Below are 15,397 nucleotides of genomic sequence, written 5' to 3' on the forward strand. Positions count from 1 at the left end.
TAATACAACAAGCATTGTTAATTTCCTACCACTTTGTTTGTAACTCTGTATCATCTGTACTGTTCTTTTGCTATTTTGTAAAAGGTTGTCTGTCTGTCAATGTTTTCCTCCTTTTATTTTTAAAATAAAAAAAAGAATTAAAGGTAGTGGAAAAAAAAGAATTAAAGGTAGTGTATTACAACAAGTATCCAATATAAAGAACAAACAGTAATATTATTAGTTGCCAGGAGGCCTATCATGTAAGCAAAACCCTCGGCATAGTGTCTGGCACTCAGAACAAGCATTGTTATCTCAAGTCTACAATAACTTATTATAAGGCAGGTAAATTAAACCTAATTTACAGTTGGAACCTGAAGATCAGAGATTTGCCAAATCCTTTGCTAATCCCTGAAATTCTGTAAGGATGCACAAACCTTGCTCATAATCAAACAGAAGATTTAAAATACACTGCAGGATGAGAAAACCATTCACATTAATGTCCACTTATCAACAGTATGATAGTGTAACATTAAAAGTATGGACTCAGAAAAAAAAGTAGGGACTCTGTAGTCACACTGCCAGGCTTCACTAATTCCTAGGTGCATGTCCTTAGGAACATTAGTCCTTGAACCTCTATTTCCACCCTGGTAAACAGAAAATAATGATAGACCTGTCATAGAGGGTTGCTGGGGAAGATTAAGTGGTTATTTTTTTTTTATTTCTATTCCAGTGCACAGCATATAGGGTTATGTACTTTCAGTAGTAAAAGCATAAAAGTAAAATAAGGAAACCGCTATCAGAATTTTTATATTTTGTATGGTGAATTTACAAAGTATAAAGCTACTAGACATGGAAAAACAGCAGAAAAGAAAAATGGGAGTTAGGAACATAGTTCTAGGCAAAGGCCCTGGGTTCAATCCCTAGTAGTACCAAAAAAAGAAAATCAAAAGACAAAGGTGGGGGTGGAAGTCCTTGCCAAGGGCAGGGCATGGGGGCACACAACTGTAATCCCAGCACTTGGGAGGCTGATGCAGGAGGATCACCATGAGTTCGAGGCCAGCCTGAATTACACAGAAAGACCCTGTCTCAAAAAAACAAAATCACACAAAAAAGTTTCAGAGTGCTTGCCAAGCATGTACAAGGAACTGGGCTTGGGCTTGTCCCCAGCACCAAAACGTGGGGGAGGGGGGGTGTTAAGTGGCTGGGAAAAAATTAGGAACACAACACAACACAAGACAAACTTGTATCATAATACTATTGCCTGATTAGATCAGCTTACATGAACAGGTTGTTACTATTAAAAATTATTGTCCTTTAGTACAAATACCATCTTTGACCCTAAAGGTATGCCAAGAATGCTTTGGATAACATGGTGCTTCAAAAGTTTGTCATAAAAAAGTTAATTCCTTAAGATTAATTCAAATATCACTTTACTGAGGATTAATAAGTACAATAACAACTTTTATCATCTCTCTTCTACCCAACCCTTTTTAGGTGCTATTTATGTTTATTACAACTATAAAACATATTTAATACAACTTTAGACTTAAAATGATTTATCCTTTATCAGCTCAAGTTGAAAAATAAGCTTTCCTTCTACTTAACTGTCAAGTTTTCTGGCTTCTTTGTAAAGTTTAACTTCCTCCTCTGTCTCATCTATTTAGGGTTCTTCTTTCCTCCAAAGAAAGCATCACCGAAATCTATAAATCACCCCACTGGGAGGCAGTGTATCCCCATCTAAAGTGCTCTGGAGTTAGGCAAATTAGATTCAGGAGTAAACTGTGGGGTCTGGGGATTTAGCTCAGTGGCACAGCACCTGCCTGGCAAGTGTGAGGTCCTGAGTTCAATGCCTGGTACCAAAAAAAAAAACCAGTAAGCTCTGCCACTTATTAGCTATGTGATCTTGGGTGAGTCATTCAACCATTCGGTTGTTGTAATAAACAAAAAAATTAATTGCTAAGAAGCAGCCGGGCAGTGCTGCACATCCATAATCCCAGGTGCTCAGAAGTTCAAAGGAAGAACATCACGAGTTTGAGGCTGGCCTGGAGAATTTATCAAGTCCTGTCTGTAAAACCTAATAGAACTGGGGACATACCTCAATAGCAGAGCAACCTTGGGTTCAATCCTCAGTACCACAAAAGAAAAATGGGGGCTGGGGATTTAGCTCAGCGGCAAAAGCGCCTGCCTGGCAAGCGCAAGGTCGTGAGTTCGGTTCCCGGTACCGGAGAAAAACCAAAAAAAAAAAAAAAAAAAAAAAAAAGAAAAATGTTAAGGAGCCTACTACAAATTGCTTGTAAAAAAAAAAAACAAACTGCTTGTAGCTGCCTAGCCACCTAGAATGAAGTGAGCACTCTTCTAACATACAACTCTTAAAGGTGAGTACTAATAATGCAATTATAGTCCAGGGTTACATTTCTAGAAAACCTAAGGTTTAAATTCAATTATTTTTGGAGAAACTGGATAACATACAGTACATAATGAGACAAATACTGAAAGTCAAAAAAACATAGTTCCCACTGGGCATGGTGGCACACACCTGTAATCCCAGCACTTGGGAGGCTGAGGCAGGAGGACTGCCAAGTTCGAGGCGAGACTGGACTACACAGTGATTTCAAGTCCAGCCTGAACTACACAGCAACACCCTGTCTGGAAAAAAAAAAAAAAAAGGTAAGTTTCTAGCCTGAGAAAGGGAATCTTCTGGTTATAAGAAATAAATATGGATATTTGCCAGTACTATATATTTAAATGCTATATATTTATACACATACACAATTACCTCTCAAGTTAAGTTTCCTTTGTTGGGTATTTATTGTTTTTTGGGAGTTTGTTTCTTTTCTTTCTTTTTTTTTAGGTGCCAGGAATCGAACTCAGGACCTCATGCTTGCCAGTCAGGCACTGTGCCACTGAGCTATATTCCCGGCCCCTGGGAGTTTGTTTCTGAGACAGGGTTTCACTGCGTAGTCTAGGCTGTCCTTAAATTCATTATCTAGATACTAGTAGCCTGGAACTCAAAGCAATACTGTGGTACCTCAGGTCACAAAGCTTTTGTTTGTGAACAATTTGTTTCACAAACAAAAGCGTTTGGCAAAATTTTGTTTTTGTTTGCAAATACTACATCAGGTGACAGACAACTGCAGCCATCTTTCCCACACAAACATGGCCAATTTTTCCAAAATCGTGGAACAAATTAAGTCTGTGGACTGAGTTGCCACTGCACTATTGTCCCAACCTCCCCAGTTTTCAGTTTATAGGTGTGCAAGATCACACCTGGTTCAAATTAGGTTTTCTGTTTTCCTGCAGCACTTGGGTAACTGCTTCAGTCTAACCTCAAAGGATTAGGTACTAATTCCCTATTAAAGAAACTTTCCTAATAAAATCCCATATTGTCCAAATGATTCATCTGAAATTTATCAAGTATATTTAGAATACCCAAATATGAGCACAACTATTTAATACTTTTCAATGAATAGCAGTACTTTATGCATTGATATTTAATCAAGTCTACAAAGTACATATACTCAAAAACTGGAAAAATCCATTTGTCATTGACAAATTTGCTTTTCAAAAACATACCTTCATGCTTGTACTTCCCTGCCAGCCGTGACTACCACCACTTCCTCAATTCCTCTGCCAGGAGTAAAGTCTGAGGAATGTCTTTTGGCCTGAACAAGCAGTGGAAATGGAGAGAGACACATCCCAAAGGAAAAGTATCATAGCTTTGCTAGTATTGCCTGTATTTTCTCTCCTTTAGCAGAGAAATGAAAGTCTCAAAGATTAATGTTTCTATGTTTAGTACTATTTATTTAGACCAGAAAAATACCTTATTAAAAGTATAAGATGGGGCTGGGGACTTAGCTCAGGGGCACAGCGCCTGCTTGGCAAGCGCAAGGTCATGAGTTTGATTCCCAGTACCAGAAGAAAAACATAAACAAACAAAAAAAAAAAAAAAACAACCAAATAAAAGTGTAAGAGGATATTAAAGTACTTTTGTGGTAACATTGTAGTCTCCATGAAGTGCAACAGACAGACAGGTGAGTGAAAAACTTCTCTTTGCTTCTGAAAAGAGAAAATTAGAAATCTCAGAAGAGGGTATCATACTTTCCAATCCTGAAATGAAGATACTTCAAATAATACCTGTCATTGTATGCATATCCCATAGATGCGCATTTTTTTTTTAATTTTTTGAGACAGGGTCTCACTTTGTAGTCTCGGGCAGCCTTGAGCTCCCTATGTACCCTACATCCTCACCCTTTTAAGTGCTGGAATTACAGACATGCACCATTACGACTGGTAAGAATGAATGTAGTAAGTATTTCACACTGGTAGCAAAAATTTTTAACCTAGTATTACAAAGAAGCCTAAATCAAAAACTAAAATATGAGCACCTATGAACTTAAATTCTTGCTGGGCATAGTAGCACATGCCTGTTATCCCAGCACTCAGGAGGCTGAGGCAGGATGGACCACAAGTTCTAGACCAGCTTTGGCTCCATAGTGAATTCCAGGCCCGCCTGAACTATATAGCAAGACCGTGTCTCAAAAAAAAAAGAAAAAAACCACTTAAATTCTCATTCAAAATTACACATCTACGCCACATATGGTGGCGCACACCTGTAATCCCAGCACTCGGGAGGCTGAGGCAAGAAGATCCTTGCCAAGTTCCAGACCAGCCTGGGCTACAAAGTGAGCTCAAGACCAGCGTGAACTGCATAGTGAGATCCTGTCTCAAACAGAAAAAAAAAAAAAAAAATTACACATCTACACCCAGCATGGTGGCACATGCCTGTAATTCCAGCATTCAAAAGACTGAGGCAGGAGGATCATTACTGAGTTAAAGGCAAGACCAAGTCTCAAAAAGACAAAAAAAAAAAAAAATCCCATATAGTAAAGTAATTGGTGGTGATGTTTTGCCCAAGTTGGCCATGAACTCCTGGGCTCAGGCAATCTTTCTGCTTCTGTCTCCCAAGTACAGACCTTCACCACCATACTCCCCCAACATACTTTCTGCTGATCACCTGTTGCTTTTACACAGAACCGTAATACCATTTAGAAGGCCACAAAATTGGGATTCTCATTACTAGTTATATAGGATCACAATGGATTCTTAAATTCATTAACCACCAGCGGGCGAAGTGGCGCATGCCTGTAATCCCAGAACCCCTGAAATTCCGGCACGCCTGTAATCCCAGCACTGGGGAAGATGAGGCAGGAGGATGGTTGTGAGTTCAAGGCGAGCCTGGGCTACAAAGTGAGTTCAAGGCCAGCCTAAGCTACACAGCGAGACTCTGTCTCAAAAAGACGAAAAAAAAAATTTATTAACCACCAAAGACTGAAACTTTCCAAGACTACATTAAAGTCCTCAGTCGTTATTTTCCCCCTAAGGTTTTTCAGAGAAGCGTTTTCTCTAGTAACACTAATTTCAAATTAAGGACACTATGTAAAAACTGAACTGATGGTTGAGTAAAGCAGTTGCCTACCATGAGGTCCTAGTCTTTATCCTTTATCTTAGTAGCACATACATACATACATACACACACACACACAAAAGGGAAGGCAGGAAGGTGGGAGGAAGGGGAAAAACTGAAACAGTATTGATGGCTATTGGTTGTAACCTAATATTCTTTACACAGAGAAATCCGTGTGTGTGTGTGTGTGTGTGTGTGTGTGTGTGTGTGTGTGTTATTTTTGGATGTACTGGAGATTGAACCCAGGGCCTCTGCATTGAGCTAAGTAAATTCCTAGTCCTTTTCTATTTTTTTTTATTTTGCAACAGGATCTCACTAAATCACTAAGTTGCCCAGGCTTGCCATGAATTCAAGATCCTCTTGCCTCAGCCTCCCAGTGTGCTGAGATTACAGCCTTGTGCTACAACACTAGAGTTAGAATATTTTCAAGATAGGAACCTGAAACCTTTTTGTGATGATAAAATCAAAGTAACAATAGTCCCTGGGGGCAAACTGTAATCTAGTTTACTATTGTATAGCAAACTACCAAAAACCATTTTTTAAAAACTGCACTAATTTTATATAATAAATCTCCCCAAAATAATCTTTTGTCCACCACAATCACTATCTAACCCATAAATTCCTTCACCTGATAAGCCATGCAGTCCTTCAAACTATATCTCTTCTTCTAGATGACTTTAACAAACTGAAAGACTTTAAAAAAACTTAACAGGTCTACTTAATGATGTGGCTGTCATATGATAAGACAGTGACATCAGAAACCCTTAAAAGTAAACTAGCTAAGGGAAAAAATAAATTACTGAATTAAATATTTAAACAGCCAAATATAAAAACAAAACTAGAAATCCTCAAGATCAGATCTCTAGCACTCACCTCCACTTGAGGAAAAAAAAAAATCATAATTTACAATACAGCAGTACAATACACAAATGGGCACAAAATCATTTCTCCACAAGTGAATTCACCTTTAGTAACTGGGGAGAGGCACAGCAAACATAAACAGGTGAGAAACACTAAATAATTATAAAATTACCATGAATTAGAAGTTTTTGTGGGGTTGTTTTTTTTTTTTTTTTGACTTGTTACTTGTTTGCTGTGGTGCTAGGGACTGAACAGAACCTAGCAAATGCTACACATACTCTACCACTGAGCTGTATATCCCCAGCCCCAAGAGGACTATTGATTTTATGAAATGACACATCAATCTCTACAAGACATAACCCTCAAATTACATTACAGAATCAGTTTAACTTCAGGTAAGTCTCTAAACTGGGCCTTTTCTTTTGTTTTCTAATACTTCACCCTAGTCACAAAGTATTTCTCTTCTTTCAGCTGTGTTCTCAGAACCCCATGAAATATGCAATCTACATTTTCATCTAAGAAACTAGTAAAGGAAACCTGAAGAATACATAAGGAAAATAAACCCAGATGTGGTTATCTTGGTGTGTTTTTGGTTTTTGTTTTCTTTTACTTAGGTGGACCCCAGGGAAGTTACTTTTCAACATTAAGACATATAATCACCCTAAGTCTAAGTCACTTGAAAAAAGCCAACTGGAAATTCTCCTGGGTTTTAAAAAGCACTCTAGCTGGGCGTGGTGGCACACACCTGTAATCCCAGCATGTGGAAGGCTGAGGCAGGAGGATTGTTGTGAGTTCAAGACCAGCCTGGGCTACAAAGTGAGCTCAAGACCATCCTGAACTGCATAGTGAGACCCTGTCTCTAAAAAGAAAAAGAAAAAAAAGCACTCTATTGTCTTTTACTACTGACCCTATACCAATTAAAATTCCTCTAAAAAAGTAAAAATAAGCAAACTATCACAATACAGCAATTTAAAGTAATTTAAATCATTTTAATACCTCAGAAATCTCTGTAGGAGTTTTGAATCCCTTCTTACCACTTACTAATTGGGCAAGTTACCTGGCCTCCCTATGCTTCAGTTTCTTCTGAAAAAGGGGGTATTAATTAGGGTCATAATATATGCTAGTTTCTCTGAGATAATCCTAGTTTATGTTATTACCTCAGCATGTTATCTGATTAGTGCTCCCTTTCACTCTCTAAAGTATCTTGCCTTAAACAATGAATCACATGGTCATCCTACCTCATAGTGTTATCAAGATTGAGTTAATACATATAAATCTGTAAGTGTCTGGAACATAGCAAGAGTTTAGTCACTGTCTTTCCATGACTTTTTATGAAAGAGTTTTAATTATACAATGAACAAGGCTCCCAGAGCATTCCTTTTTACAAATAAAATTGGGCATTTCACTTCTCACATTGGGGAAGCAGGGTGCTGGGGACTGACTGAATCCAGGGCCTTGGGACTGAGCAACATGCCAGCCCTTTTCATTTTTTTCAGACAGGGTCTGACTAAGTTACTAAGGTGCCCAGGCTGGGATCAAATTTGCAATCCTCCTGCATCAGCCTCCCTGGGTGCTGGGATTACAAGCTTGCATCTCCAAGACTGATGTTCACCATTGGGAGAACCTTCCTAAAGGATGAAGCTTATAAAATGGTCAACATAAATATATAAATTTGACTCATGGCTATGAAAAGCACTATACAGCTTTGCACAGTGGCAGTATTGTAGCCAATGAGGTTTATCCAAGGCGCGATTATTGCTAAGTGAAAAGCACTATACAGCAGGCATGGTGGTACATGCTTGCAATCCCAGCTAGATTGAGGCTAGAAGATCAAAAATTTTCAGGCCACACTGGGCAACTTAGTAAGACACTATCCCAAAATAAAAATAGGGCTGGGGATATAGCTCAGTGGTCAAACATTTGCCTGGATACATCAAGGCTCTGGGTTCAATTCCCAGTACTCAGGGAGATAAAAACACTAATATGTACAGTATATGCAGTTTTAACTCCTCTCCACTAATTATCTTAGATTTAAAAAAAAAAAAAATTCAGAGCCAGGCATGGTGGTGCACACCTGTAATTTCAGCACTAGGTAGAGGTAGGAGGATCACAAGTTCAAGGCCAACCTGTGCTGCCATAACCGATTCAAGGCTAGCCTAGACTACATAGTGATACATTGTCTCCAAAATACCAAAAAAAAAACCAAAATAAATTCCAACACCCACCATTCTTTCAGATAAGAAAAACCCCAGTTATAGCTTACAAAAAGAAGGAAGGAAGAAAAACAAGAGAAAACTGAGATCAAGGTACTTATCTGAACCTAACAATCTGGGGCCATGACATTAACTACTTCTCATCTGGAAGAAATAAAAACAAACCTTAGTAAGGTGAAAGATGAACTATAATAAGAAAAAGCAGGGGCTGGGGCTTTAGCTCAGTGGCACAGCGCCTGCCTGGCAAGCTCAAGGTCGTGAATTCCATTCCTGGTACCAGAAGGAAAAAAAAAAAAAGAAAAAGAAAACAAAACACACTAACATAGAGATTTTTTTTACCCCTTTGGGGGTCAATATTGGGGATTGAACACAGGACCTTTCTGAGACAGGATCTTGCTAAAATATGCAGTCTAGAGTTAAATTTGTCATTCTCCTATCTCAGCCTCCAGAATAGCTGGGATTAGAGATGTGTGCTACCCTGTCCAGTTACCTAAATTTTTAATTCAAATTGAGTCACAAACCGGGCATGGGGGCGCACACCTGTAATCCCAGCACTCGGGAGGCTGAGGCAGGAGGATCATTGCAAGTTTGAGACCAGCCTGGGCTACAAAGTGAGCTCAAGGTCAGCCTGAACTGCATAGTGAGACTTTGTCTCAAAATAAAATAAAATAAAATAAAATATGTAAGGATTCAAGAAATTACAGGTCATACCCTATTACAACAAATGTTCTTCCTGCAAAAAAAGTGTAGAAAGAACTCACTACCCCATTCAACTAACTTATTTTTTATAAAGGAAGTTTAGAGCCCGGCGTGATGGTGCACACCTGTAATTCCAGCACTCAGAAATTGAGGCAGGATCACCGAGTTCAAGGCCACCCTGGGCTACAAAGTGAGTTCAAGGCCAGCCTACACTACACAGCAAGACTCTCGCAAAGAAAAAAGGAATTCACCTTTGAGTTTTACATGAAGTTATCCATAACTTACAGAAATCTCCCTAGTTTGTCTCATCTAGCCTAGTCATGTTTTTTTTCAATGAAAATTTTTAAAAAACAAACCATTCACATTATTCATCCTCTCTTTGGGGGCAGGTGTGTAAAATAATTTCAATAATCTTTTGACTAACAATAACCTTCTTGGTGTCTTATTGGTTGGTATCAAAGAATTATAGTAAGCACACATTAAAATCCCAATTCAGCTATGAAGCCAAGGCAGGAAGATTCCAAGTTCAAATCTAGCTTGCGCAACTTAGCAAGACCGTCTCAAAATTAAAAGGGGTCACAGATGAAGTTCAGTGGAAGAGTGCTTCCTTAGATGCATCAAGGCCCTGGGTTCAATCCTCTGTACTTGAAATAAGGCAATTCAAGAGACTTAAAACTGAAGCAATTTTATTCCTTTGTATCTTTGCCAAACAGAACATGCACTAAATAACATTTATGATAGCTGAATGAAATAAATATAGGGAATATAGGGAATATTAAAATATTCCCTAAATAAAGTATAGGGAATATTAAAAGCCATAAACAGGTATCAAATGTAGAAAATCACAAAAGAAAAAAACGTTTAAAACAGCTCTAAGCCAGGCGTGGTGGCACACGCCCGTAATCCCAGCACTCAGGAGGCTGAAGCAGGAGGCTCATTGTGAGTTTGAGGCCAACTGCACAGCAAGACCCTATCTCCAAAAGACAAGAAAAGAGCTCTAACTTTACAGTTCCTTTTTACTCTCCAACAAGTAATCACATTTCAATATATACTAATGCTCATCACTAAGTGGACTATCCCTTTATTTTGCTATTCTCCCAGCTCCCAAAATAGTGCTCCACTAGAGTAAAATGTAAATTTAAGTACAAAAGTTAACTTGCAACATCAAAAACTGAAGTTTTCCATCTATTATAAAGAAGCAATAGCCAAAAGGACATGCTATTCATTGTGTACTACCTTCCCACACAAGACAGTATCAGCTGAATATGCAAAATATTAGGCATTACTAAACTGTCCATAACATATTCTCACATCTAACACTGTATTCCCAAAGGATGAGATCCGAGCCTGAGCCTGCCCCCTACTCCAACTACCCAATTTAACTCACAGGTCCTCCAGTGACCAACAACAGTAAGGTTAAAAGGGAAAACAAAACAAAACTTTGAATTTCATTAAAATCTGCTGGGCATGATGGCACTTCTTAATAATCCCATCTAGTCCAGAGGCTGAGGCAGGAGGACAGATTTTGAGGCCAGCCGAGGCTATATAGGGAGAACCTGTCTCAACATAAAAAATATTTTTAAAAGGGGTGGGGGGGCCAGGCATGGTGTCGCACGCCTGTAATCCCAGCACTCGGGAGGCTAAGGTAGGAGGATCATTGCGAGTTCGAGACCAGCCTGGGTTACAAAGTCTGTTCAAGGCCAGTCTGAACTGCAGAATGAGACGTCTCAAAAAAAAGACAAAGAAAAGGGGTGGGGTGTGGATCAGTGACAGCACTTTCCTAGCATGTGCAAGGCCCTGGGTTAAATCCCCAGCGTCCCCATCCCCCAAAAAAAATCTGGAGTATGTGAACTTTAAAAAATGAAAACTTGGTCTGGCATGGTGGCACATGCCTATAATCCCAGCAATTGGGAAGCTGAGGCAGGAGGCTCACTTGGGCTATCCAATGCCTTGAAGGCCATTCTGAACTGCACAGCAAGACTCTGTCTTTAAAAAGCCAAAAAAATAAAAAAATTAAAAAAAAAAAAACCAAGCTAAATAAACTTCAAAGTTACCAAACTCATAATTTGGTTTAGTAGTTTAGCTTTTACCTCACCACAATAAAATAAACGTGATGCCACAATCTTCATCATCTACTTAAGAATATTTGCAAAGGAATAAAAATTTGAAATATGTAATCTGCCTTCCTTTAACATTCTTCTAAAGCTGAAATGATTATGAAATACTCTTACTAATGTTACCAGATGTGAAATATATGTCCCCAGACTGGAAAACATCTTAACCAAACATAAAAATTAAACATCCAATATTTCTGACTCCCTTCAGAACTTTGACATACATTCAAAAGTACATTTCACAGGGGAAAAAATAAACCTGACACTAAACAATGCAGAACTATAAAAAATAAGGCATTTACCTTAGACCTTAAGAACACTTCACAAATATATTAATTAAAGAGATGGAGGGCTTTAATTGCAATGCACTTTTACTGCTAATGGGTAATGGTAAGAATGTTCTTTATAGAAATGATTTGAATAGTTTGCATATCAACTTTTAACTAGTCTTAGCACCAGTTCACTCAAAAGGGGGCTGATTTAAATTGTTTTAAAATGTAAACACTCATTTCATTTCCGCTTAAAAAAAGGAACCCCCTCCACCCTCCCTGCCAGTCTCCGATACCTTAGAATACTATATTTTTTTCACAGAGGAAAGGAAGGGCTAGTAAGTACATTTATTTCCCAATCCGCTTCTTTACCCAGTCATTAACCATGTGCTGAAACTGAGTTCAGCTACCTAGATCTTCCTACCAGGAATGCTCCCTATGGAACCCCAATTCCTTCCACTGTCACTACAAATGCCAAAGCCCCTCCTATTAATAGTAAATCCCTTTCATACTGACTCATTCTAACTCCAACTTGACGAAATAAGACACCGAGCAGAATTTTTAAAATCTGCAAATGGAATATTCCTATTCTCAATGGATTTAAAAGGAAAGGAAAACTAGAGCACTTTCAGACTAAGTTGCAAACATTTACAGTCCAATCAATCAATTTATAAAAATTTGTTTGTTCTACACTAGTTCAGTTAAAGCATTTTTTGGAAAGTTTGTGTTGCACATTGTGTATTTATGTACAAGGCTGTTTCCCGTGTAAATAATTGTGATATCCAAATATAAACAAGTCATTACAGTAAGATTGCAAAACAATTCGGAAATTTTTTTTAAGAAAGGAAATCTTCAAGCACACATAAAAGTACAAAGTAACAGTGAGATCTCCTGTACTTCCAGCTACAATTATCAACGCAAGGCTACTTTTGTTTCATCCCTGCCTCCTATCTATTCCTTCCCCTCAATATTATCTTCAAAAAGGAAGAGGAAGACACTGTGCTGAGTAAGTACACTGAGAAAAACCCAAAGGTAGCCAAAAGTATCAGGCTAACAAATTAAGTCAAAAATGCAACAATATAACTGCGCAGGCACCCTACATAACTCTTAGATATGATAATAAACTCCTTTAAGAATTCAGCTAAAAACAAAGAAATAACCATCTTTAAGAATTTTAATGAAGTCCACAGGACCCAATGGGTACATTTGAAAGTACACTTAAAAGGATAAATAGGAATACGTGGTGAAAAAGAACTTAAACCATTCGCAATTAGCTTGCATTCACGTAACATCTTAGCTTGAAATGAAAAAAAGACTATTTAACATAATGTGCCATAAAATTGCAATTCAATCACTTGAAAAATCGCTGAATACTTATGCTCTAACTGGTCCTTCCGATCCCTAATTATAGACTGATATCAACGTAGAAAGAAAACCAGGCATTTTAACCTAAGTGGCTTAAAACGTTCAAAATTAACCCCAGTGTTCATTGCAAAAATATATGAAAGCAAGTCTAAACTACCTGAATTGCACGTCATTAAGCCGCAATGTATCCACTTTCCAGAGCCTTTTTTTAAAAAAATAAGTTCACATATACCCTTAAACGCAACACGCTAGGTTACAGACAGAATTAGGAGACCGCCTCCTGCTTTTGCTTCTAACCAATGCGCAGAGAGAGAAGGTTGGCAGGAAAGTGCTGCGAGGACAGTAACAAACACCAGCAGCTCCGGAGCAGGCCCTGCTAGAGCCAGGAATGACGCACTTCGGTAACCCGACTCTTTCTCCCCTCCACCCCCCGCCCCCAGCAGCGGCGCTGACACCGCCAACAGCCCGGAGTAGGGAAAAAGACAACAGAAAAAAGGCAGAGCCTGGACCGCACCAGGTTTCATCAAGAAAACCTCGATCATTCCTCTTTCGACACTAACCACTAGGACTAAACAGGAAAGGAAGCTTCGTGCTCTAGCAAGTCCCATCATGGTGGTTTAAGAGTCACTAAATTAAGCTGATAATGAGTCCAATCCACAGAGACAAATACAGGGTGTGGCTGCCGTGAAATAAGGCGGTCCGTGGGAGAAAAGGGGTATGGAATTTACACTCCGGCGTGAAGGGAAGATGGGGCTCGGGGGGGTGGCGGGGAGGCGGCCCGCGCATTTTAAGGAACCATTGCAAACCAACACAAGCTCCTGGGTTACTTAAACCTAGCCCCACAGATCAAAAGTTTCCAGTAGATCTATCACGTAACCTATAAATAACCATTTAATCCAAAAGCACGTCCCTCCATTTAAAAACTATAGCCAAGGGAAAGGAGGGAGAGTGACGGGGTGGGCAACAATATAAAAAACATCCTAGGCCAAGGAGAAGAAAGTCTCACACACCGGAGGGAAGTAGTAATGCCATAATTAAAAATTAAAGCCGAACACCGAAGCACGAAAAAAAAAAAAATCACACGATAACCCATTCCAGTAGAGAATTAAAAATAAAATGCTACATACACAGAGGAAGAGCAGAAACTAAATGTCGAAAGTACAGCGGTTTATAAAAAAACTAAAGGCAAAAGAAGACGTTCTCGCGACGGGAGGGAAAAAAAAGGCCGAAATCAACAATACGTTTACGATCCTAGGCCAGAAGAAAATGGGAACGGGGCTCAAAGTTTTGCGGAACTACTTGATGCTGTTTCCCACACCTTCTCTCTCCCAGGGCCCATCCGACCCTATTCCTCCTCAAATCGCCGTCCTCGGAGCTCGGTGCGCGATAGAAGAAAAGAGAAAGTCGCCCTCAAGCAAGAATAAAAGTGTGGAGGGAAAAAGCGAGGCTGCCTACCTGGGGCACGATCGGCTCAGTCCGTGCCGTGAGAAAGACGTGCGGTGGGGGTGGGAACGAAAAGCAGCACTAAAACTAAAACAAAAGTGGCGCCAAAACCCCCCAACAAACAGCCTTCCACTCCCGCCCTTCCCCCCTCCGCCCATGCCAGGCCGGCAGGGCCCCTCCGGGGCAAAGGCTGCGCGCGGGGGCCGGCGCCGCCAGCCCCCCGCCTGTTTCGAAAATTGGTGCCCTACGAAAACTGACCGAAGTCGGGCCTCGGAAGGGATGAAGAGATCGATGCCAACCGCTCTCCGAGCGCTTCCCCACCACGCGCCGGGGATGTGGGGCGGGGGAGCAGCAGAGGGGCCCGTCACATGAATGTTGTTCCCTCTCTAGGAAGGGAGGAAGGGAGGGAGGCGGGAGGGAGGAGGGGACGCGAGATGGGAGGGGGCACGAGGGAGGGGTGTGATCGGAGTAGATTTTCCCTCGCCTCCCTCGGTCCGAGGCCCAAATAGACACAGGCGAGCCCGCGCCGCTCCCCTCCCCCCGCCGCCAGCACCACCATTTTGCTCCCTTCCTTCCCCTCGCCACGATGCCGCGCTCCCCGCCAGCCCCGGCCTCCGCGGCCTGCCTCCCGCAGGCTCGCACTCCACCCCACCTCCGGCTCCGGCTCTCCTCGGCGTGAGAGCCTGCCGGAGAACAGAAACCTACACCTAACGCTACACAGGGCAGCGGAGCCTCCATCTTGCGCTGCTCCGCGTTCTCCATTTTGGGCCACCCATGGGGGGGTCCTCCGTAGAGCCCCGAGGGAGAGGGGGGCGAGGGAAGGAGGAGGCAGTCTTCCGCGAGGGTAGGCGAAGAGAAGAGTCCTGCGGTAGAAAGCCACTCTGGGAGTAGGAGGTAGGGCGGAAGGGGGGCTGGAAGTTGCTCCGAAGTGCGGGGCAGCGGCGTGCGGGAGGACGGAGGGCGCGGGGCGCGGGCGCGAGGCGGCCGTCC

General features: G+C 40.9%; 1 protein-coding gene across 1 annotated transcript in view; it reads right to left on the minus strand.

Moving 5' to 3' along the window:
* The window catches only part of Stag2 (stromal antigen 2), a gene marked incomplete in the record, with an annotated part of 145,543 nt that extends 130,456 nt beyond the window's left edge, over positions 1 to 15,087 (minus strand). The window contains 1 exon segment of the mRNA XM_013523060.1: positions 14,666 to 15,087.
* Positions 15,088 to 15,397: the final 310 nt, after the last annotated feature.

This window comes from Chinchilla lanigera, unplaced genomic scaffold (assembly GCF_000276665.1).
Source record: "Chinchilla lanigera isolate Chin_1 unplaced genomic scaffold, ChiLan1.0 scaffold00072, whole genome shotgun sequence".
Taxonomy (NCBI): domain Eukaryota; kingdom Metazoa; phylum Chordata; class Mammalia; order Rodentia; family Chinchillidae; genus Chinchilla; species Chinchilla lanigera.